At 40.3% G+C, this 25249-nt stretch overlaps 1 protein-coding gene across 1 annotated transcript in view; it reads left to right on the top strand.

The window, feature by feature from the left end:
- Positions 1–25249, top strand: part of ALG5 (ALG5 dolichyl-phosphate beta-glucosyltransferase) — a 111837-nt gene that overhangs the window by 77297 nt on the left and 9291 nt on the right. The gene's annotated exons all lie outside the window — the stretch shown is intronic.

A 25249-nucleotide genomic window follows, 5' to 3' on the forward strand; every position in this document is an offset into this window, starting at 1 on the left:
AACTGTTTAATATTCTCACTAACTGCTTTAAAATTCGTATAGCCAGGAACTAGAAGTCTGAAAAAATCCCAACTATAGCTCAATGTCAACATGAATGTAATCAATCGCACAATAACCCTAGAAGAATTTCATTATCTAAAAACTAAGAATCTAGACCTTTTTGCACAAATACAATTATGGGACACATACATATTAAACGATTCCTCAAAACACAAAAAATAATAAAAAAAGTAAGGCCCCTGATTACTTGTAGCCATACATACCACTTCAGAAAGTTAATTATGTTTATAACTGTTTTATATTCTGTTTTGTGCTAAACTATATTAGTATAGAATTAAGAATGTTACTGAAATACTCCTGTAATGCCAATATTGTAATTTGTTTCTAAACAAGATCTGTATGATTTTGGCTACCAATAAAAAGACTTATGGAAAAAAAAAAGAAATCCAAGGAATTGAGAATGCAAATCAGCAGTGTTCAAACTCTAATCAAGAAGGGGAAAATGAGGCGTTCTGCATTCATCTTGCCATCAATTCTGACCAAATTTCATGTGCCTTTGTAGTTCACACATCCCCAAAACATCAGCGATCCACCACCGTGTTTCACAGTAGGAATGGTGTACCTTTCATCCTAAGCCTTGTTGACTCCTCTCCAAATGTAGCATTTATGGTTAAGGCCAAAAAAATTCAATTCTGGTCTCATCACTCCAAATGACTTTGTGCCAGAAGGTTTGAGGCTTGTCTCTGTGCTGTTTTTGGCGTATTGTAAGCGGGATTCTTTGTGGCATTTGCGTAGTAATGGCTTTCTTCTGGCGACTCGACCATGCAACCCATCTTTCTTCAAGTGCCTCCTTATTGTGCATCTTGAAACAGCCACACCACATGTCCTGTATTTCACCTGAAGTTATTTGTGGGTTTGTTTTTGCATCCTGAACAATTTTTCTGGCAGTTGTGGCTGAAATTTTAGTTGGTCTACCTGACCATGGCTTGGTTTCAGAACCCCTCATTTTCTACTTGTTTATTAGAGTTTGAACACTGCTGATTTGCATTCTCAATTCCTTGGATATCTTTTTATATCCCTTTCCTGTTTTATACAGTTCAACTACCTTTTCCCGCAGATCCTTTTGACAATTCTTTTACTTTCCCCATGACTCAGAATCCAGAATCATCAGTGCAGCACTGGATGAAAGATGCAAGGGTCTTTTAGGAGTCCAGAAACTCATTGACCTTTTATACACACACTAATTAAAAGAAAACAGATCACAGGTGAGGATGGTTACCTTTTAATAGCCATTCAAACCCCTTTGTGTCAACTTGTGTGCATGTTATCAGGCCAAAATCACCAGGGTATGTAAACTTTTGATCAGGGTCATTTGGGTAGTTTCTGTTGTCATTATGATTTAAAAAGAGTAAACAAAGTTGATTGATAATAAATGGCTTCAGCCAAACACTAACCATGAGTGAAAGAAAAGTTTTTGTGTTATCATTCATATTCTCTGAAAAATGGCCAAGAGATCATAAACTCTGCCAGGGTATGTAAACTTATGAGCATAAATATATATAAATATATATATATATATATATATATATATATATATATATATATATATATATATATATATATATATATATATATATATATATTAATTCTCAAAAAACTGATGCACTCTCCAGGATTTATATCAACGTCACCTTTTTATTTGTATTGGGGTTTTATCCCCTTCGTCAGATACTTTTTGAGTATATATACTCACCGGCCACTTTATTAGGTACACCTTGCTAGTACCGGGTTGGACCCCCTTTTGCCTTCAGAACTGCCTTAATTCTTCATGGCATAGATTATGAATCCCTCCCTAAGAGGAGGAAGAGGAGTGGAGGGAAGAAGAACAGGAAGAGGAACAAGAAGAGCGAGAGTAAACCATTCACAGTATTACCTGAGACAGAACAAGAAGCAAGTCGAGTACCAATAACCACTATCGGTGTAATTAATAATGTAATCAATCTCACTGACTATCAGTTAAATAATAATGAACTAAAGGTATTGAGCTATGGGTTAGGTTTTGTGCCTACGAATAAATTCAATCTATTTCAGACCTTGGTAGATGTAAATAGGCTAATACGCAATATGACACTTAAAAAACATTTCAGGGACCAAACAGACACATTGAGTAGGAGGGATTTTACACAAAGATATACAGATCCCATTATTGACAATGCCCACCTAGATTTCTCAGAATTCCAAGATATTGTTAGTTTGACCGTTCTTATGGTAAAGGGAGACACAGAGGTATCGGAGATTAACTCACATAGGGGTTTTAGACCCAAGTCAGTGTTCTATCCCATCCAAGCGAGGGGAGATATTCTATTGAGCTTTCAAAGAAGAATAGAGGCAGATCTGATAGAATTAGCTAATAAACCTGCTACATGCTATCCAAATCTCTCAGAAGAAGAGAGAAAGGCTATTGACTCCCTAAAAAAGAATGACCAATTAGTAATTAAGATGGCAGACAAGGGTGGAAGTCTAATCGTGTGGAGCAAAGATGCATATAAAAATGTGATCATAAGACAATTGAGTTGCCAGGGTGACCCTACGTCGGTCTTCTCAAAGGAAATCAAGTCATTGTTAGACGATGGCCTAGAAGAGGGACATATAGATCAGGATACTATTTTTGACTGTTCAGGAACCAATCACACCCATTTTCCATATCCTTCCAAAGGTACACAAATCCCTAGTTGAGGTCAAGAGTCGTCCTATTGTCTCTGGCATAGGTTCAATATGTGAACCACTCTCAGAATGACTTGCTCCAACCTTTGGTATCCAAACTAAATAGCTATTTGAGAGATACTAAACATCTTCTGCAGATCCTAGAAAATAGCAAATGGGAACCACACTACAGTTGGTTAACTGTGGTTGTGGTGTCCCTTTACTCTTCGATACCCCATGACATGGGTCTGGCAGCCATTAGGTTTTTTCTTGAGAGGGACACCCCTTATACATCTAATTTCATCAATTTTATTATTGAAGTGACCAGCTTTCTACTCAAACATAATTACTTCAGGTTTGATGGGAGTTATTTCCTCCAGACAAGAGGTACAGCGATGGGGGCAAAATTTGCCCCCTCATTTGCAAATCTCACAATGGGTTGGTGGGAGCTTAGTACCATATGTGGCGGTAATAATCACTTTGCCAACAAAATCAGATCATACTATAGATATATAGATGATCTGATATTTATTTGGATGGGCAGTGCGACTGAGGCACGTGACTTTGTCAATTACCTTAATTATAACATATGGGGTTTAAAATTCACTTTTGAGTTCAATAAATCTACCATGTGTTATCTGGATCTCAAATTAACATCAAACATAGTAACTAACAGAATAGAAACTACTAATTATAGGAAACAGATTTTGGGCAACACTCTTTTGCATGGAAAAAGTAGCCATCCGGCCAGTGTGCAAAAATCTATAGCAAAGGGACAACTGATTAGAATAAAAAGAAATTGCTCAAATGACCAAGAATATAAGAGACATAGTGAGGACTTGAAAAAAAGATTGCATGACAGGGGGTACAACAAAACATTGGTAGAGAAACTCAAGAAGGAGGTAGATGTGATGGACAGGAAAGACTTACTAAAAGATACACAAAAAACAGCTACATCAAGATATAATTCCAATTATCCTAGCTTGTGAAGGTATAATCTAGATTTTATTAAAGACACAGAGACGAGTATTTTGCATATCTTTCTTTATACTTCTCAATGCAGCATTTTAAAGTGATGATACAGAAGTGAATAAAACATTAAAACAATACAGATAAAACATGGGAAACATAAGTAGCCAATGAAATGGGTACTTTAGTGAAAACAGAAAATATGGACCAATAGGATGTGTCATAGCTCCCATAAACAGTCCAATACGTGCCCCAACTTCCTCTTTCTTGCTTGATGTTGAAGATCCAGAAATTACAGATAACAGAAAAAAGTTCCATCATGAAAACAAGAACCAACAGAAAAAATGCAATCCAACTGGAGATGAGAAGACTTCTTTTAATTCCAAAACTTTGAGATGAAGAAGAAAACCAGGATTCTTTGAACTGGGGGAATAACTTCTGAGGATTTGAAGGGATTGATTGTAGAGACGAATGAAGAGGGTTGAAGCCACTTTTCAATAAGTCTTCATGATTAGTTGGTAACTGAAACCAAACATAACGTTAATAATAAGAAATAATAAGGGAGGGTACAAGTAGAGGTGGGAAAATACTTGTCTCTGCGTCTTTAATAAAATCTAGATTATTCCTTCACAAGCTAGGATAATCGGAGTTTTATTACAAGACCAGAGACTCCTATTTTGCTAGTTTAAAGCAATATTAAATAAGTAAATTGTTAGCCGGATGAGGAATGGGTTTGAAATAAAACTGTTTGAAAATAGAGTGCGAAGACCAATCGGCAGAAAATAAAATTTGTTGTAAAGGAGCTGCTTTAAGGAATGCTTTAGAAGCAGCGGAACCTCTAACAGAATGAGCAGAAAAAATTGAAATATCAATACCAGCTTCTTTCATAACCCATTTCACCCAGCGGGAAATAGAAGTATTAGTGACAGGAGCATGAGGAGGAACAAAAGAAATAAAAAGTTGATTAGAAGATGAAGATCTGAAAGGAGAAGTTCTAGATTCATACTCCTTGCAACCTTTAACCACACAAAGGGAAGGTTTAGAAGGTAAGCAAGGGTAGAAAATAGAAGAAGAGAAAGTTTTTGTTCTACGAGATAAGAAAAAGCTGACACCTTCAGGAGAGAAAACCTTAGAATTAAAATCTAAAGCACCTACATCCGAAACTCTACGAAAAGAGATGAGACATAGTAGGGTGGCTAATTTAGCGGAAAGTTGTTTTAGGGAAAGAAGGTTATTAGAAGGCCAAGATTTGAAAAGAGAAAAAATCTTATTTACGTCCCAGAAAGAATTATATTTGGGAGTAGGAGGACGTTTAAGTCTAATGACTTTTAAAAGTCTACAAATAAGGGGATGTTGTCCAACAGGAAAATTATTCAATAAGGAGTGTTTAGCTGAAATAGCAGATCGATATAGATTGATAGATCTGTAGGCTAAACCTGATTCAAAAAGAGAGGTAAAAAAATTGATAATATGATTTATATCAGCTGAAAGGGGATCCAAGTTCCTAGCCAAGCACCAGCAAGACCATTTTGTCCATGTGTAAAAATAAAATTTTCGGTTGCCTGGGGCCCAAGATTCTTGCATGAGAGATTTAGCTCCATCAGAAAGTCCTTTGAGAGGACAGGAATCCACGAAATTGACCAAGCGATGAGACGGATTGAGTCTTGAAGGATGAGCTCGTGAAAATCTCCTTCTGGATTGGACAACAGATGAGGAAGGAGAATAGGAAGTTTGAATGACATTTCCAGAAGAGAAGGATACCACGGTTGAGTTGGCCAAAGGGGGGTTATTAGCAAGAGAGAAATTTTGTCCCTGCGAACCACAGAAATTGTTCTCAAAATCATCGAGAAAGGAGGGAAGGCATATGCTCCTTGAGAAGGCCAGAGTTGGAGAAAGGCATCTATTGCAGCTGCTTCTGGGTCCGGTCTCCAATTGTAATAAGGGAGAATTTGAAAATTTAGACGAGATGCAAAAAGATTGAGAATGAAGGGGCCTCTGAGGCGAGACAAAGAAAGAAAAACTTTCCTGACGAGTCTCCAGTTGCTCTAATCCATCAGAAAACGGGAACCCCAGGCTGCCGCTGTGTTTGAGAGACCCGGAATGTATTCTGCTTTCACAGAAATATTCCTGTCTACACACAAATGGATGAATTCTTTGGTAATATTGGAAAGATCTCTGGATTTCGTACCTCCCAAACGGTTCAGATAACGAACTGCAGAGATATTGTCCATGCGAAGTAAAATGGTAACTGGAGAAGAGTTTTTTACAAAACTCTTGACAGTGAAAGAACCTGCTAGTAGTTCTAGACAATTGATATGAAATCGCTTTTCTGACAGAGACCATTTTCCTCCTGTGATGGAAGGACCGCATCGAGCACCCCAGCCGGACCTGCTGGCGTCTGATTCGATGATAAGGTCTGGGGAATTGCCAAAAATAGCTCTCCCATTCCATGCTTCCATGTGAGAGAGCCACCAGGAGGGTTCCTCCTTGGCTTCTGGTGAGAGTTGAATTAAATGAGAGTAAGAGAATGCTTTTTGTAAATAGCAAATTTTGAGACGTTGTAATTCTCGATAGTGTAGAGGAGCAGGAAATATAGCCTGAATAGAGGATGAAAGTAACCCTACTATCCTGGCTATATTCCTGATAGGAATAAATTGAGCTGAGAGGGTACGAGATATTTCTTTCTTGATGTTCTTTATTTTGTCTGGAGGTAAACTGAGGGTAGATTTGGAAGTATCTATGGAGAAACCCAGAAAAATTAGAGATTGGGTAGGAGTTAGAACAGATGAATGGTAAGGGATAATTGGTTTTGAAGAGAAAAGAAACTCTGGTTCATAATCAGAATGTTGTCTAAGTAAATAATTAGACGGACACCTCTGAGTCTCAACCAGGCCATAACTGGTTTTAACAATTTTGTAAAAATCCATGGAGCAGAAGAAAGACCAAAAGGAAGGCAAGTAAAACTCCACAATTGGTCTTTCCAAGGAAAAGTTAGGAATTTCCGATGTTCCGGGGCAATTGGAACTGTCAGGTAAGCATCTGTAAGGTCTAAACGAATTAGCCAATCGTTTTCTCTGAGACAGTCTCTTAACAGATGAATTCCTTCCATGTTGAAATGATGATAGGAAACAAAAGAGTTTAATTCTCAAGTTTATGACAGGACGGAATTGTCCATTTTTCTTTTTTACCAGGAAAAGATTGCTGATGAATAAATCCTGAGAAAATTCTGTGATTTGTATGGCTTGTTTTTGGAAAAGATTTAAATCCTCTGATTGAACCAGATTTTGGTCTTCTATTGAAAATTGAATAGGACGAGGTCTTAAGATCTGAACAGGAGGGCAAGAAAATTCTATCAGAACACCTTGAACTGATTGAAGAATCCAAGGGTCTGAAGTTATTAGATTCCAATTTTGAACAAAGAGAGAGAGTCTGCCACCAAGATTTTCTGGGAAAGAAGGAAGAGAAGAAGGAAAAAGAGGACTTACTTTAGGGGGCGAGATCTTGCTCTGGAACGCTGACCCCTCTGGAACCATGGTCTGGATCGGGATGGAAAGAATTGTGAGGTGGAAGGATCTTGAAAAGATCTATGGAAGGGTTGTTGAAACTGCTGTTGCTGCTGGAATTGAGGTCTTGTTTGATAGTTTGTGCGGCCAGGAAATGACCTCTGCCTTTCCCGGCCCTGTTGGACAAACTATTCGGGTAAAAAAAATTACGAACTGAAGTTCTGACCTTATTGAGATTGGAAAAAGTATTAATATAGTTATTAAGGTCCTTAAGGAAAATATCCTCAAAAAGAAGACCATTAGCATCAGAGTCTAATTCATTACTAGCGTTGTCACAGATCTTGGGATCGATTTTACGTAGAATGTTTTTTCTACGTTTGACTATAATTGCTGAATTAGCATTTCTAACAAATGAAAGGATTCTTTGAACCCATTCCCTAACTAAAAAGGGATCTAAAGGGGAATTTTCTAAAACAGCCTGCTCAGAAATTTCAAAAAGTTTGGAAATTGGTGCAACTGAGTCTAAAAGCTTATCTTGGCATGTTTTCCATGCCCGATCCATGCCCTTCTTGACTTTATAGCCAGGGGAACCTATGAATTTAATAATTTTGGGGTCAATTTCAGGAGTAATGCAGGAATTCTTAGGAAGGAGAGGACGAGGACATTCAGCTCTCATTTTGTTGCGAGAGTCTTTTTTGAGGGGAAATTTTAACTGGAAATCAAAAAAGTAGCTACGTCTAAAGAAGGGCACCATTCTGAGGATCTTGGGTGATGCAGGTCATCTGCACAAAATCTTGGAATACCAAGACAATCAAAAAATTTTGAATCCTCATTTTTTGAGGATTTAGATTTTTTAAGAGACTTTTTAGATTTTTTGGGTTTGGGAGAATCTGAATCTGAAGATAAATTATCTGATATATCCTCAAAATCAGAGAGAGATAATTCTTCTGTAGAAGAATCAGAGTTAGAGGATAATACAATATGTTTAGATTTTTTCAAGGATAAAGTCTCAGACATTTTTGATCCCATTTGTAACCCCTTGAGATTAGGGGGAGGTTTTGCGGATATTTTCCTTCCTTTGCCGCCAGGAATTGCAGAGTCAGTTAAAGTCTGACGAGACTTAGAAAGTAGTTTTTTGCTTGCTAATACAGAGGCAGAAAAAGGTCTTTTCCTTTTAGCAATGACTTTAGGGATAGAATGTTGTGCTAAAATTTTAGTCATGTGAGACATCATTTTCCCCATGGAGTTATCAATCATAGACTGCACAGATTGTGCAGTAAGGGGTTCTTTTAACTCAGATATTTGTGACATGCTAAATAAATAATAAATAATTTATTGAAATATTGAATGAAATTTTATAAAAAAATATAAAATATAAAGGCCAGAACTTCAGTTAACAAAATTATACCTCAAAACTTTATGATAAGAAACGTTATCACTACAAAAGATTTGTTTCTTACAAGTTTAGTAAAAACAAAATCAACTGAATATTATATGTAAAGTAATAACCCCATCTAGTGGTTATTAAATGAATAATTTGTTTAAAAATATGTGTACTAAAAGTTGCCAAACGATCCGGAATACTATCCAGTCAACGGAGCCCAGCTGATCTGAAGGGGAGGAAGAAAAGCGGCTGCGTCACAGGGCGGGAAGGAGGAGGCGAGAATACAGAGGAGAGAGAAGCAGTGACGTAACAAGATGGAGGACGGCTGCACGAGCCGATAACTGGAAATGTACTACACGCCGAGGCAATATGAAGCGGTAAGAAAAGGGAAACAGTAAAAGCGCCAGGTAGTGTGGCGGTAGAAACAAAGGAGGGAAATAATAACAAAGGAGTAAATGAAAAAACGAAAGAAAGGATAAAAGGCAATATGTAAATAAAAGTGATAAAATACATAAAACTTGTAATAAGAGGCACAAACAAGGAAAGAAAAAATGGCAAACAATATATAATAAAACGAAGGTAAAAAATTATTTATGCACAAATAATTTATAGAATAAAAAGGCAATATATAAATATAAGAGTAAATTTGAAACTTATCCTGCAATGAGCAGCAAAAGAAAGAGGAAGTTGGGGCACGTATTGGACTGTTTATGGGAGCTATGACACATCCTATTGGTCCATATTTTCTGTTTTCACTAAAGTACCCATTTCATTGGCTACTTATGTTTACCATGTTTTATCTGTATTGTTTTAATGTTTTATTCACTTCTGTATCATCACTTTAAAATGCTGCATTGAGTAGTATAAAGAAAGATATGCAAAATAGGAGTCTCTGGTCTTGTAATAAAATTATGATGGAGGGCAAGTAACGTTTGTAACACAATATTCCTCAAACTATAGGGATATATGTAAGATCATTAAAAAACATTTACCCATTCTAGCAGCAGATGAGGGACTAACTGAAGTAGTCCAAAAAGTATTTAGGTTTTCCTACAGGAAAGGTGTTACTTTGGATAACATATTATCACCTAGTGATCTACCACAAAACAATGCCACTAGTTCTTGGTTAACAACAAAGGGGATGTTTAGGTGTGGCTATAGTCAGTGTATACCCTGTATACCCCTGAAAATTTCAAATCAAATGTAACATCAAAGGAATATACAATTGAAAGTTTTGTGAACTGTAGATCCAAATTTGTGATCTATATGGCCTGGTGTACCTGTTCAAACAAACAATATATTGGGTGTACCTCAAGGGAGGCCAGGGAGAGAATTCGCCAGCACCTCTCAGACATCAAAAGATCAGACGCTAAATCAGAATTAGCTAAACATTTTATAGACAAACATGCTAGCTCAAATTTGACATTCAAATGGAAATTCATAGAGAAATTAAAAAAGCCAAAAAGAGGAGGAGATTTGAACAAATTATTGTTCAGAAGAGGGGCCTTTTGGATTTTCTCTCTGGTCACCAGAGTTCCCAATGGATTTAATTCCATATACAACATTATTAATTTCTGGGAATAGGATCACATTTTCACACAATCATAGGTTCCAATTGATGTGTAGTGATTTGTTGATAATTATAATGCCAGTAGTATCACTCTCCAATATATATTATTTTAGGATTGAAATTATTGAGCATCTCATACAGTCACTAATGAAATTTAAGTCAATTTTAGAGATACTTCTAATCATTCTTATTATCATGTTGAAGGCATGAATGATATGTGTATAAAAAGTAATAGTGTAATTATCAACAATCATGAACAAGATAATATTAGAATGGTAATTATTATTATTATTCTTTATTTATAAAGCGCCAACAGATTCCGCAGCGCTGTTCATAGGTAACAAAGATAAAAGGACAGTACAATATGAGACACCAGACAAAATTTAACAAACAAATTCAGGAGGAATTGGGAGCCCTGTTCCCGTGGGAACTTACAATCTAAATGGGTAGGAGGGTGAAAAACAGGAGGTGGGGACTGCAAAGGTGGGAATGATGTTAGTGTGAAGTTAGATGAGGGCAACTATTAGGCAAGTGGAATTCATTAGTTACTGATTTGGTTATAGGCTTCCCTGAACAAGAAGGTCTTTAGGGAGCGTTTAAAGGAGGAGAGGTTGGGGGAAAGTCTGACAGCACAAGGAAGTGCGTTCCAGATGGTTGGTGCCGCATGAGAGAAGTCCTGTAGTCTAGCATGAGAGGAGGTGATGGTAGAAGAGGCAAGGAGTAGATCGTTGTTGGATCTTAGGGGACGGGCTGGAGTATATTTGTTGATGAGTGAGGACAGGTATGGGGGGGGCTGCATTGGTAAGGGCTTTGTAGGTCAGAGTAAGAATTTTGAATTTAATTCTGCTGTGAATGGGGAGCCAGTGAAGGGACTCACAGAGGGGTGCGGCAGATACAGAGCATCGGGAGAGGTGGATTAGCCTAGCAGAGGCATTTAGGATGGATTGAAGGGGGGAGAGGCGGGAGAGAGGAAGGCCAGTTAGTAGGTTGTTACAGTAGTCAAGCCGGGAAATTACTAGGGAATGGATTAGCTGTTTAGTAGTTTTAGCACTCAGAAAAGGACGAATTTTCGAGATATTGCGTAGGTGGTTGCGACAGGATGAAGAGAGCAATTGGATGTGGGGTATGAAGGACAGATTGGAGTCGAGTGTAACTCCAAGACAGCGGACTTGGGGTGATGGGGAGATAGTGGTGTCACTGACAGTGATAGTAAAGTTAGAAACTGGAGTAGAATTAGTTGGGGGGATTAGAAGAAGCTCAGTCTTGGACATGTTGATTTTTAGGTGGTGAGAGGCCATTCAGAAAGAAATGCCAGATAAGCAGCCGCTGATGTGGGAAAGGACAGAAGGAGAGAGTGCAGGGGTGGATAGGTAGATCTGAGTATCATTAGCATAGAGGTGATAGTTGAAGCCATAGCTACTAATAAGTTTACCCATTGAGGAAGTATAAATAGAGATGAGTAGAGGGCCTAGAACAGAGCCTTGAGGTACTCCAACAGACAGAGGCAGTGGAGAGGATGAGTCACCAGCAAATGAGACAGAAAAGGACCTATTAGAGAGATGAGTGGATCCAGGAGAGGGCAATGTCACAGAGCCCAAGGGAGCTGAGAGTCCGTAGGAGGAGGGGATGGTCAACAGTGTCAAAGGCAGCAGACAGGTCAAGTAAGATAAGTATAGAATAGTGGCCATTATTTTTAGCAGAAAGAAGATCGTTAGTAACCTTGGTGAGGGCAGTCTCAGTTGAGTGTTGGGGACGGAAGCCAGATTGCAGGGGGTCAAGCAATGAGTTGGAGGATAGGATGTGTGTTAGGCGATCGAAAACTAGTTTTTCCAGGACTTTAGAAGCTAGCGGAAGTAGTGATATGGGGCGGTAGTTTGCAGGAGAATTGGGGTTGAGGGGAGGGTTTTTTGAGGATGGGGGTGACCTTTGCATGTAATCAACCAACTATTAATTGAGGTACAGTGGATTTATACAAAAATTACTAGCATTTGTTTAGACGGGAGTTACTGTACACACAACATTTTATTGCATAAAGACTAATCAAATGATATTAACACAAGTACCTATAGAGATTATTCTCATTTTTACCATTATGAATATACTTTTCAATACTATGGTTTATGTAGAACTAGAAAGTAAAAAAATTGTAAACAAAAATCAGAGGCTTTTTTTGATATGGTACTGTTAAATAGTCAAAAATGTTAAAAATGCGAATTTGTTGATATGCTAATATACAAAGGTGCAGATGCTGTATTTATATATATATATATATATATATATATATATATATATATATATATATATATATATATATATATATATATATATATATATAATCAGAGACGTGCACTCATAGGAGGCAGGGGAGGCAATGCCTAACCTGTCATATGTGGCCAAAGCTTAACCCTTTAAGGACACAGCTTTCAGTTTGCTCAATTGTTTTATGACGGAAAAATTCTGTCATATGTCCTTAAGAGGTTAATTAAATTTTAATTGAAACAAAAAAAAAAAGTCTAAAAAAAAAATATTTTCCCCCCATGTAATGCTATGGAGAGGCAGGTACAGGAACGCTTCTCTCCATTGCAGTACATGGGTCAAAGGAAAAGCTGTGCTGCAGCGCCACCTGTGTTCTGTCAATATATTAGCAGCAAAAATTGGGAACAATAGGAGGCACCACTCTTGATGCCTACTAGCAAGTGAAGGATATATAGATTAATCAGAGGGAGGATGCAGTGAGCAGGGTCATGTGACACAACTGGAAGCTGAGGTAACCTAAGAACAGATGACACCAAGCAGAAGAGTAGAGTAGTATTCTACATCTCTTGTGATTCACAAATTGTGTTCAGATACAGCTCATTAACAGGGGGACAGTAAATGAGCATAACCCAAGCAGAAGAGTAAAGTAGTATTCTACATCTCTTGTGATTCACAAATTGTGTTAAGATACAGCTCATTAACAGGGGGGACAGTAAGTAAGCATAACCCAATACTGACAGGAAGTCAAAGGGTCAATTCAAATTTAAATACAAAATTTAAAACCCAGAGTTTGAAGTTAAGTGTGCAGTGTCCACATTATTTAAATTAAAGTTTTTGACATTGAATATTGCTAAGCCTCCCTTTTTCATGGTTATTTGATTTAATTAGGTACAAACTCCATATATGTTATGTCTGTTCAGTCAGAGGATGCAGTATCTATTGTTATTTTTCTCTGTGTCTCCATTTATTTAAAGACTGCTGTTAACTTGTAATTCACAAATCAATTGAAAGCTGCTGCATTGTGTTTTTAATATGTGCTGCTTTTATACAAGTTTATATTAATAAAAAGGAGATAATGGGGCATATGTATCAAGCTCCGAATGGGGGCGCGTTGCACCAGCAGCTCTTGTGAGCTGCTGGTGCAATGCTGAATACAGCGAGCGTATTGCTCGCCGTATTCAGCGAGGTCTGGCGAACCTGATCCGCACTGTCGGATCAGGTCCAACAGACCTTAATAACTAGAGGCCAATGAGTCATTTAAAAAATATATATGTAATTATTGCAGTTAAATGTTTTTAGAAATAATGCCACTGTAAAATAATTGGTTAAACACATAGTCAAAGGGAGACATTTAAAATTAAACTTTCTCCAACATAGGTGTGTCCGGTCCACGGCGTCATCCTTACTTGTGGGATATTCTCTTCCCCAACAGGAAATGGCAAAGAGCCCAGCAAAGCTGGTCACATGATCCCTCCTAGGCTCCGCCTACCCCAGTCATTCTCTTTGCCGTTGTACAGGCAACATCTCCACGGAGATGGCTTAGAGTTTTTTAGTGTTTAACTGTAGTTTTTCATTATTCAATCAAGAGTTTGTTATTTTCAAATAGTGCTGGTACGTACTATTTACTCAGAAACAGAAAAGAGATGAAGAATTCTGTTTGTATGAGGAAAATGATTTTAGCAACCGTAACTAAAATCTATGGCTGTTCCACACAGGACTGTTGAGAGCATTAACTTCAGTTGGGGGAACAGTTTGCAGTCCTTTGCTGCTTGAGGTATGACACATTCTAACAAGACGATGTAATGCTGGAAGCTGTCATTTTCCCTATGGGATCCGGTAAGCCATGTTTATTACGATTGTAAATAAGGGCTTCACAAGGGCTTATTTAGACTGTAGACATTTTTTGGGCTAAATCGATTGATATTAACACTTATTTAGCCTTGAGGAATCATTTATTCTGGGTATTTTGATATAATTATATCGGCAGGCACTGTTTTAGACACCTTATTCTTTAGGGGCTTTCCCAAAGCATAGGCAGAGTCTCATTTTCGCGCCGGTGTTGCGCACTTGTTTTTGAGAGGCATGGCATGCAGTCGCATGTGAGAGGAGCTCTGATACTGATAAAAGACTTCTGAAGGCATCATTTGGTATCGTATTCCCCTTGGGTTTGGTTGGGTCTCAGCAAAGCAGATACCAGGGACTGTAAAGGGGTTAAAGCTTAAAACGGCTCCGGTTCCGTTATTTTAAGGGTTAAAGCTTCCAAAATTGGTGTGCAATATTTTCAAGGCTTTAAGACACTGTGGTGAAAGTTTGGTGAATTTTGAACAATTCCTTCATGTTTTTTCGCAATTGCAGTAATAAAGTGTGTTCAGTTTAAAATTTAAAGTGACAGTAACGGTTTTATTTCAAAACGTTTTTTGTACTTTCTTATCAAGTTTATGCCTGTTTAACATGTCTGAACTACCAGATAGACTGTGTTCTGAATGTGGGGAAGCCAGAATTCCTATTCATTTAAATAAATGTGATTTATGTGATAATGACAATGATGCCCAAGATGATTCCTCAAGTGAGGGGAGTAAGCATGGTACTGCATCATTCCCTCCTTCGTCTACACGAGTCTTGCCCACTCAGGAGGCCCCTAGTACATCTAGCGCGCCAATACTCCTTACTATGCAACAATTAACGGCTGTAATGGATAATTCTGTCAAAAACATTTTAGCCAAAATGAACCCTTGTCAGCGTAAGCGTGGATGCTCTGTTTTAGTTACTGAAGAGCATGACGACGCTGATATTAATATCTCTGAAGGGCCCCTAACCCAATCTGAGGGAGCCAGGGAGGTTTTGTCTGAGGGAGAAATTACTGATTTAGGGAACATTTCTCAGCAGGCTGAATCTGATGTGATTACTTTTCAATTTAAATTGGAACATCTCCGCATTTTGCTTAAGGAGGTATTATCCACTCTGGATGATTGTGAAAATTTGGTCATCCCAGAGAAACTATGTAAAATGGACAAGTTCCTAGAGGTGCCGGGGCTCCCAGAAGCTTTTCCTATACCCAAGCGGGTGGCGGACATTGTTAATAAAGAATGGGAAAGGCCCGGTATTCCTTTCGTCCCTCCCCCCATATTTAAAAAAATTGTTTCCTATGGTCGACCCCAGAAAGGACTTATGGCAGTCAGTCCCCAAGGTCGAGGGAGCGGTTTCTACTTTAAACAAACGCACCACTATTCCCATAGAGGATAGTTGTGCTTTCAAAGATCCTATGGATAAAAAATTAGAAGGTTTGCTTAAAAAGATGTTTGTTCAGCAGGGTTACCTTCTACAACCCATTTCATGCATTGTCCCTGTCACTACAGCCGCATATTTCTGGTTTGATGAACTGATTAAGGTGCTCGATAGTGACTCTCCTCCTTATGAGGAGATTATGGACAGAGTCAATGCTCTCAAATTGGCTAATTCTTTCACTCTAGACGCCTCTTTGCAATTGGCTAAGTTAGCGGCTAAGAATTCTGGGTTTGCTATTGTGGCGCGCAGAGCGCTTTGGTTGAAATCTTGGTCGGCTGATGCGTCTTCCAAGAACAAGCTACTAAACATTCCTTTCAAGGGGAAAACGCTGTTTGGTCCTGACTTGAAAGAGATTATCTCTGATATCACTGGGGGTAAGGGCCATGCCCTTCCTCAGGATCGGCCTTTCAAGGCAAAAAATAGACCTAATTTTCGTCCCTTTCGTAAAAACGGACCAGCCCAAGGTGCTACGTCCTCTAAGCAAGAGGGTAATACTTCTCAGGCCAAGCCAGCTTGGAGACCAATGCAAGGCTGGAACAAGGGAAAGCAGGCAAAGAAACCTGCCACTGCTACCAAGACAGCATGAAATATCGGCCCCCGATCCGGGACCGGATCTGGTGGGGGGCAGACTCTCTCTCTTCGCTCAGGCTTGGGCAAGAGATGTTCTGGATCCTTGGGCGCTAGAAATAGTCTCCCAGGGTTATCTTCTGGAATTCAAGGGACTTCCCCCAAGGGGAAGGTTCCACAGGTCTCAGTTGTCTTCAGACCACATAAAAAGACAGGCGTTCTTACATTGTGTAGAAGACCTGTTAAAAATGGGAGTGATTCATCCTGTTCCATTGAGAGAACAAGGGATGGGGTTCTACTCCAATCTGTTCATAGTTCCCAAAAAAGAGGGAACGTTCAGACCAATCCTAGATCTCAAGATCTTAAACAAATTTCTCAAGGTCCCATCTTTCAAGATGGAAACCATTCGAACTATCCTTCCTTCCATCCAGGAAGGTCAATTCATGACCACGGTGGATTTAAAGGATGCGTATCTACATATTCCTATCCACAAGGAACATCATCGGTTCCTAAGGTTTGCATTCCTGGACAAACATTACCAGTTCGTGGCGCTTCCTTTCGGATTAGCCACTGCTCCAAGGATTTTCACAAAGGTACTAGGGTCCCTTCTAGCTGTGCTAAGACCAAGGGGCATTGCAGTTGTACCTTACCTGGACGACATTCTGATTCAAGCGTCGTCCCTCCCTCGAGCAAAGGCTCACACGGACATCGTCCTGGCCTTTCTCAGATCGCACGGCTGGAAAGTGAACGTGGAAAAGAGTTCTCTATCCCCGTCAACAAGGGTTCCCTTCTTGGGAACAATTATAGACTCCTCAGAAATGAGGATTTTTCTAACAGAGGCCAGAAAGACAAAGCTTCTGGACTCTTGTCGAATACTTCATTCCGTTCCTCTTCCTTCCGTAGCTCAGTGCATGGAAGTGATCGGGTTGATGGTAGCGACAATGGACATAGTTCCTTTTGCGCGCATTCATCTAAGACCATTACAACTGTGCATGCTCAGTCAGTGGAATGGGGACTATACAGACTTGTCTCCAAAGATACAAGTAAATCAGAGGACCAGAGACTCACTCCGTTGGTGGCTGTCCCTGGACAACCTGTCACGAGGGATGACATTCCACAGACCAGAGTGGGTCATTGTCACGACCGACGCCAGTCTGATGGGCTGGGGCGCGGTCTGGGGATCCCTGAAAGCTCAGGGTCTTTGGTCTCGGGAAGAATCTCTTCTACCGATAAATATTCTGGAACTGAGAGCGATATTCAATGCTCTCAAGGCTTGGCCTCAGCTAGCGAGGACCAAGTTCATACGGTTTCAATCAGACAACATGACGACTGTTGCGTACATCAACCATCAGGGGGGAACAAGGAGTTCCCTAGCGATGGAAGAAGTGACCAAGATTATTCTATGGGCGGAGTCTCACTCCTGCCACCTGTCTGCTATCCACATCCCGGGAGTGGAAAATTGGGAAGCGGATTTTCTGAGTCGTCAGACATTGCATCCGGGGGAGTGGGAACTCCATCCGGAAATCTTTGCCCAAGTCACTCAACTTTGGGGCATTCCAGACATGGATCTGATGGCCTCTCGTCAGAACTTCAAAGTTCCTTGCTACGGGTCCAGATCCAGGGATCCCAAGGCGGCTCTAGTGGATGCACTAGTAGCACCTTGGACCTTCAAACTAGCTTATGTGTTCCCGCCGTTTCCTCTCATCCCCAGGCTGGTAGCCAGGATCAATCAGGAGAGGGCGTCGGTGATCTTGATAGCTCCTGCGTGGCCACGCAGGACTTGGTATGCAGATCTGGTGAATATGTCATCGGCTCCACCTTGGAAGCTACCTTTGAGACGAGACCTTCTTGTTCAGGGTCCGTTCGAACATCCGAATCTGGTTTCACTCCAGCTGACTGCTTGGAGATTGAACGCTTGATTTTATCGAAGCGAGGTTTCTCAGATTCTGTTATCGATACTCTTGTTCAGGCCAGAAAGCCTGTAACTAGAAAGATTTACCACAAAATTTGGAAAAAATATATCTGTTGGTGTGAATCTAAAGGATTCCCTTGGGACAAGGTTAAGATTCCTAGGATTCTATCCTTCCTTCAAGAAGGATTGGAAAAAGGATTATCGGCAAGTTCCCTGAAGGGACAGATTTCTGCCTTGTCGGTGTTACTTCACAAAAAGCTGGCAGCTGTGCCAGATGTTCAAGCCTTTGTTCAGGCTCTGGTTAGAATCAAGCCTGTTTACAAACCTTTGACTCCTCCTTGGAGTCTCAATCTAGTTCTTTCAGTTCTTCAGGGGGTTCCGTTTGAACCCTTACATTCCGTTGATATTAAGTTATTATCTTGGAAAGTTTTGTTTTTAGTTGCAATTTCTTCTGCTAGAAGAGTTTCAGAATTATCTGCTCTGCAGTGTTCTCCTCCTTATCTGGTGTTCCATGCAGATAAGGTGGTTTTACGTACTAAACCTGGTTTTCTTCCAAAAGTTGTTTCTAACAAAAACATTAACCAGGAGATTATCGTACCTTCTCTGTGTCCGAAACCAGTTTCAAAGAAGGAACGCTTGTTGCACAATTTGGATGTTGTTCGCGCTCTAAAATTCTATTTAGATGCTACAAAGGATTTTAGACAAACATCTTCCCTGTTTGTTGTTTATTCAGGTAAAAGGAGAGGTCAAAAAGCAACTTCTACCTCTCTCTCTTTTTGGATTAAAAGCATCATCAGATTGGCTTACGAGACTGCCGGACGGCAGCCTCCCGAAAGAATCACGGCTCATTCCACTAGGGCTGTGGCTTCCACATGGGCCTTCAAGAACGAGGCTTCTGTTGATCAGATATGTAGGGCAGCGACTTGGTCTTCACTGCACACTTTTACCAAATTTTACAAGTTTGATACTTTTGCTTCTTCTGAGGCTATTTTTGGGAGAAAGGTTTTGCAAGCCGTGGTGCCTTCCATTTAGGTGACCTGATTTGCTCCCTCCCTTCATCCGTGTCCTAAAGCTTTGGTATTGGTTCCCACAAGTAAGGATGACGCCGTGGACCGGACACACCTATGTTGGAGAAAACAGAATTTATGTTTACCTGATAAATTTCTTTCTCCAACGGTGTGTCCGGTCCACGGCCCGCCCTGGTTTTTTAATCAGGTCTGATAATTTATTTTCTTTAACTACAGTCACCACGGTACCATATGGTTTCTCCTATGCTATTATTCCTCCTTAACGTCGGTCGAATGACTGGGGTAGGCGGAGCCTAGGAGGGATCATGTGACCAGCTTTGCTGGGCTCTTTGCCATTTCCTGTTGGGGAAGAGAATATCCCACAAGTAAGGATGACGCCGTGGACCGGACACACCGTTGGAGAAAGAAATTTATCAGGTAAACATAAATTCTGTTTTCATGATTGAGGTAGAGCATGCTATTTTGATAGACTTTTCTAGTTATTTATATTTTGAGAATTAGCATCAACTGTTACTGGCCCTATGGAAGCAAATCAAATTAGTTTTTGAAAGGAACATGAAAGTCATAATTACATTTCAATCATTCAGATAGAAATTGCACAAAAAAATAAAAATAAATAAACTTGCTATTTTACTTGTATTATTATGTACTTCATTCTGTTGGTATCCTTTGGTGTCCTTTGTTGAAGAGCATACGTAAGTGGGATGTTCACGTGCGTTTATTGAACACCATATTGCAGCAGCTGTGTTGGCAGTATTGATAACTTGTCCTTTGTGTAAAACTTGTATGGTAAATTATTTCTATTTTTACAATACAGTAGTGAGTAGAGAAGAGATTGTGTATCATTCTAATTGCTTAGTAACTGGCCACAGAATTGTGTGAGTGTGTATGTGAGCAGAGTGTGTGTGGGTGTCAGTGAGCAGAGTATGTGTGCTTTATTCTCCAGGTAATCAATACATTTCCGATGAGCTGGTGCTTTAGTGCAGTGTTTCTCAACAATAATCCTCAAGTACCCCCAACAGGCCAGGTTTTCATTATAGCTGAATCAGTGCACAGGTGAAGTAATCAGCTGATCAGTAACTCAGTGGTTACTAAGTTGCTCTCACCCATCACTTGATTATGTCACCTGTGCACTGGTTCAGCTATCATTTAAACCTGCCCTGTTGGGTGTACTTGCGGCCCTCTGTACATGTGTTTCTCCGGCGTATCATATCTAGTGCCTCACCAGCCTCTAACCTCACTGATATATATATATATATATATATATATATATATACACACACACAGAGAGAAATGCACTCACAGGAACGAACAACCAGCTCAATACCATTGTTAGCCTGTTCTATGGCGATTTACCACCTGGGTGCAACTTCTTTTAGCCCAGCAATGCTTTTCACAGAGTAGAACTTTCCTGTAGTATATCAGTCTGATCCCGCCTATTACGGTCAGTCCAGCGCCGAAATACCAGGCAATTCCTCTCTGAACAAGGAACACAGCAACCCCAGACAATCGTTTCGGCCTTCATTGGGCCTCGTCAGTGAGGTGTAGCAGTATTCCTCTAAGCACACTGAGCAAGAAGTCCACGTCTGGTTGCCCCTTTTTCCCATAGGGAGACTAAATACACACAGAGAGAAATGCACTCACAGGAACGAACAACCAGCTCAATACCATTGTTAGCCTGTTCTATGGCGATTTACCACCTGGGTGCAACTTCTTTTAGCCCAGCAATGCTTTTCACAGAGTAGAACTTTCCTGTAGTATATCAGTCTGATCCCGCCTATTACGGTCAGTCCAGCGCCGAAATACCAGGCAATTCCTCTCTGAACAAGGAACACAGCAACCCCAGACGATCGTTTCGGCCTTCATTGGGCCTCGTCAGTGAGGTGTAGCAGTATTCCTCTAAGCACACTGAGCAAGGAGTCCATGTCTGGTTGCCCATTTTTCCCATAGGGAGACTAAATACACACAGAGAGAAATGCACTCACAGGAACGAACAACCAGCTCAATACCATTGTTAGCCTGTTCTATGGCGATTTACCACCTGGGTGCAACTTCTTTTAGCCCAGCAATGCTTTTCACAGAGTAGAACTTTCCTGTAGTATATCAGTCTGATCCCGCCTATTACGGTCAGTCCAGCGCCGAAATACCAGGCAATTCCTCTCTGAACAAGGAACACAGCAACCCCAGACGATCGTTTCGGCCTTCATTGGGCCTCGTCAGTGAGGTGTAGCAGTATTCCTCTAAGCACACTGAGCAAGGAGTCCATGTCTGGTTGCCCCTTTTTCCCATAGGGAGACTAAATACACACAGAGAGAAATGCACTCACAGGAACGAACAACCAGCTCAATACCATTGTTAGCCTGTTCTATGGCGATTTACCACCTGGGTGCAACTTCTTTTAGCCCAGCAATGCTTTTCACAGAGTAGAACTTTCCTGTAGTATATCAGTCTGATCCCGCCTATTACGGTCAGTCCAGCGCCGAAATACCAGGCAATTCCTCTCTGAACAATGAACACAGCAACCCCAGACGATCGTTTCGGCCTTCATTGGGCCTCGTCAGTGAGGTGTAGCAGTATTCCTCTAAGCACACTGAGCAAGGAGTCCACGTCTGGTTGCCCCTTTTTCCCATAGGGAGACTAAATACACAAAGAGAGAAATGCACTCACAGGAACAAACAACCAGCTCAATACCATTGTTAGCCTGTTCTATGGCGATTTACCACCTGGGTGCAACTTCTTTTAGCCCAGCAATGCTTTTCACAGAGTAGAACTTTCCTGTAGTATATCAGTCTGATCCCGCCTATTACGGTCAGTCCAGCGCCGAAATACCAGGCAATTCCTCTCTGAACAAGGAACACAGCAACCCCAGACGATCGTTTCGGCCTTCATTGGGCCTCGTCAGTGAGGTGTAGCAGTATTCCTCTAAGCACACTGAGCAAGGAGTCCATGTCTGGTTGCCCCTTTTTCCCATAGGGAGACTAAATACACACAGAGAGAAATGCACTCACAGGAACGAACAACCAGCTCAATACCATTGTTAGCCTGTTCTATGGCGATTTACCACCTGGGTGCAACTTCTTTTAGCCCAGCAATGCTTTTCACAGAGTAGAACTTTCCTGTAGTATATCAGTCTGATCCCGCCTATTACGGTCAGTCCAGCGCCGAAATACCAGGCAATTCCTCTCTGAACAAGGAACACAGCAACCCCAGACGATCGTTTCGGCCTTCATTGGGCCTCGTCAGTGAGGTGTAGCAGTATTCCTCTAAGCACACTGAGCAAGGAGTCCATGTCTGGTTGCCCCTTTTTCCCATAGGGAGACTAAATACACACAGAGAGAAATGCACTCACAGGAACGAACAACCAGCTCAATACCATTGTTAGCCTGTTCTATGGCGATTTACCACCTGGGTGCAACTTCTTTTAGCCCAGCAATGCTTTTCACAGAGTAGAACTTTCCTGTAGTATATCAGTCTGATCCCGCCTATTACGGTCAGTCCAGCGCCGAAATACCAGGCAATTCCTCTCTGAACAATGAACACAGCAACCCCAGACGATCGTTTCGGCCTTCATTGGGCCTCGTCAGTGAGGTGTAGCAGTATTCCTCTAAGCACACTGAGCAAGGAGTCCACGTCTGGTTGCCCCTTTTTCCCATAGGGAGACTAAATACACAAAGAGAGAAATGCACTCACAGGAACGAACAACCAGCTCAATACCATTGTTAGCCTGTTCTATGGCGATTTACCACCTGGGTGCAACTTCTTTTAGCCCAGCAATGCTTTTCACAGAGTAGAACTTTCCTGTAGTATATCAGTCTGATCCCGCCTATTACGGTCAGTCCAGCGCCGAAATACCAGGCAATTCCTCTCTGAACAAGGAACACAGCAACCCCAGACGATCGTTTCGGCCTTCATTGGGCCTCGTCAGTGAGGTGTAGCAGTATTCCTCTAAGCACACTGAGCAAGGAGTCCATGTCTGGTTGCCCCTTTTTCCCATAGGGAGACTAAATACACACAGAGAGAAATGCACTCACAGGAACGAACAACCAGCTCAATACCATTGTTAGCCTGTTCTATGGCGATTTACCACCTGGGTGCAACTTCTTTTAGCCCAGCAATGCTTTTCACAGAGTAGAACTTTCCTGTAGTATATCAGTCTGATCCCGCCTATTACGGTCAGTCCAGCGCCGAAATACCAGGCAATTCCTCTCTGAACAAGGAACACAGCAACCCCAGACGATCGTTTCTGCCTTCATTGGGCCTCGTCAGTGAGGTGTAGCAGTATTCCTCTAAGCACACTGAGCAAGGAGTCCACGTCTGGTTGCCCCTTTTTCCCATAGGGAGACTAAATACACACAGAGAAAAAAAGCTGCACCCAGGTGGTAAATCGCCATAGAACAGGCTAACAATTGTATTGAGCCAGGTGTTCGTTCCTGTGAGTGCACTTCTCTCTGTATATATATATATATATATATATATATATATATATATATATATATATATATATATATATATATATATATATATATATATATACAGGTAGCCCTCAGTTTACACCGGGGTTAGGTTCCAGAAGGAATGGTTGTAAATCGAAACCATTGTAAATTGAAACCCAGTTTATAATGTAAGTTAATGGGAAGTGAGGGATTTAGGTTCCAGGCCCCTCTTAAAATTGTCATAAGTAACACCTAATACATTATTTTTAAAGCTTTGAAATGAGGACTTTAAATGCTAAACAGCATTATAAACCTAATAAAATAATCACACAACACAGAATATATAATTCAACTAAGTTAAATGAACAAAAACATTTGCTAAACAGCATTATAAACCTAATAAAATAATCACACAACACAGACTTTACTTGCATTTTTCTGCAAACAGTTCTTTCTATGCATTCCAATCTGGACTGATTTATAGACAGGAATATCTTGTTCCTTTGAAATCTGCTCGATAGCTCAGGTCTGGTTAAACTGATTAATTTCAGCTTGCTTGGCTTGCATATCTTTGCTGCAACACAAGCGGACAGCTCCACCTACTGGCTATTCTAGTCAATACACTGCTTCTTAATGCTTTTCAATAGCAGTCACATGACTGAAAAAAAAGGTTGTTATTCTGAAACGGTGCAAATTGAACCGTTGTAAACCGAGGGCCATCTGTATTCAATTTATTTTGTATATTATACTGTAAGTTAGGGCAGTGTTTTTCAACCAGTGTGCCGTGGCACACTAGTGTGCCGTGAGAGATCCTCAGGTGTGCCGCGGCAGACTGACAACAGTGCAGGGGTGTCCCTCTTTCAAATTTTGAAATATTGGTAGGTATGTGACAGGCTCATCAGGCATCATTTACAACCATGACATTGACATTCATTCACAGACAATCATTATGATTGTTTGTGAATGAATGTCAATATGTCATGTATAGTTTGTAGGAGGCATGGCATGACAGCACAGTACAGTGTGTATATATATATATATATATATATATATATATCCTGTATAAGGCTACAATGTGTGATTTTGTAAAATTTTCGGATGGTGGTGTGCCACAGGATTTTTTAATGTAAAAAAGTGTGCCACAGCAAAAAAAAAGGTTGGAAATCACTGAGTTAGGGTATATAATGAACTATCATTTATCTAACAGCCCGGTCAGCTTATGACATTGAGCTAACTAAGGGTTAATATTTGCTTTAGGGAGTTGAGGTTTAACTGATCCAATCTGAACCAATGAGCAACAAGCTAAGGGTATTTATTTTAACTGCACATATGGTTTTAACTATGTCTATGATTAAGGCTACGGCCGAAACATGTTAGACAAGCTTTTACCTTAAGAGCTGTTTGCAAATCCTATTTTGCCAATTTTTGTTCTCTTTTATATGGATACTAAATAAACTTGGACTTTTATTAAGAAGTTGCTGTGCCGGCTTATCTCTAATTGTCTGTCTATATATATATATATATATATATATATATATATTCTCAAAAAACTGATGCACTCTCCAGGATTTATATCAACGTCACCTTTTTATTTGTATTGGGGTTTTACCCCCTTCGTCAGACACTTTTTGAGTATATA

Source organism: Bombina bombina, chromosome 3 (genome assembly GCF_027579735.1).
Source record: "Bombina bombina isolate aBomBom1 chromosome 3, aBomBom1.pri, whole genome shotgun sequence".
Taxonomy (NCBI): domain Eukaryota; kingdom Metazoa; phylum Chordata; class Amphibia; order Anura; family Bombinatoridae; genus Bombina; species Bombina bombina.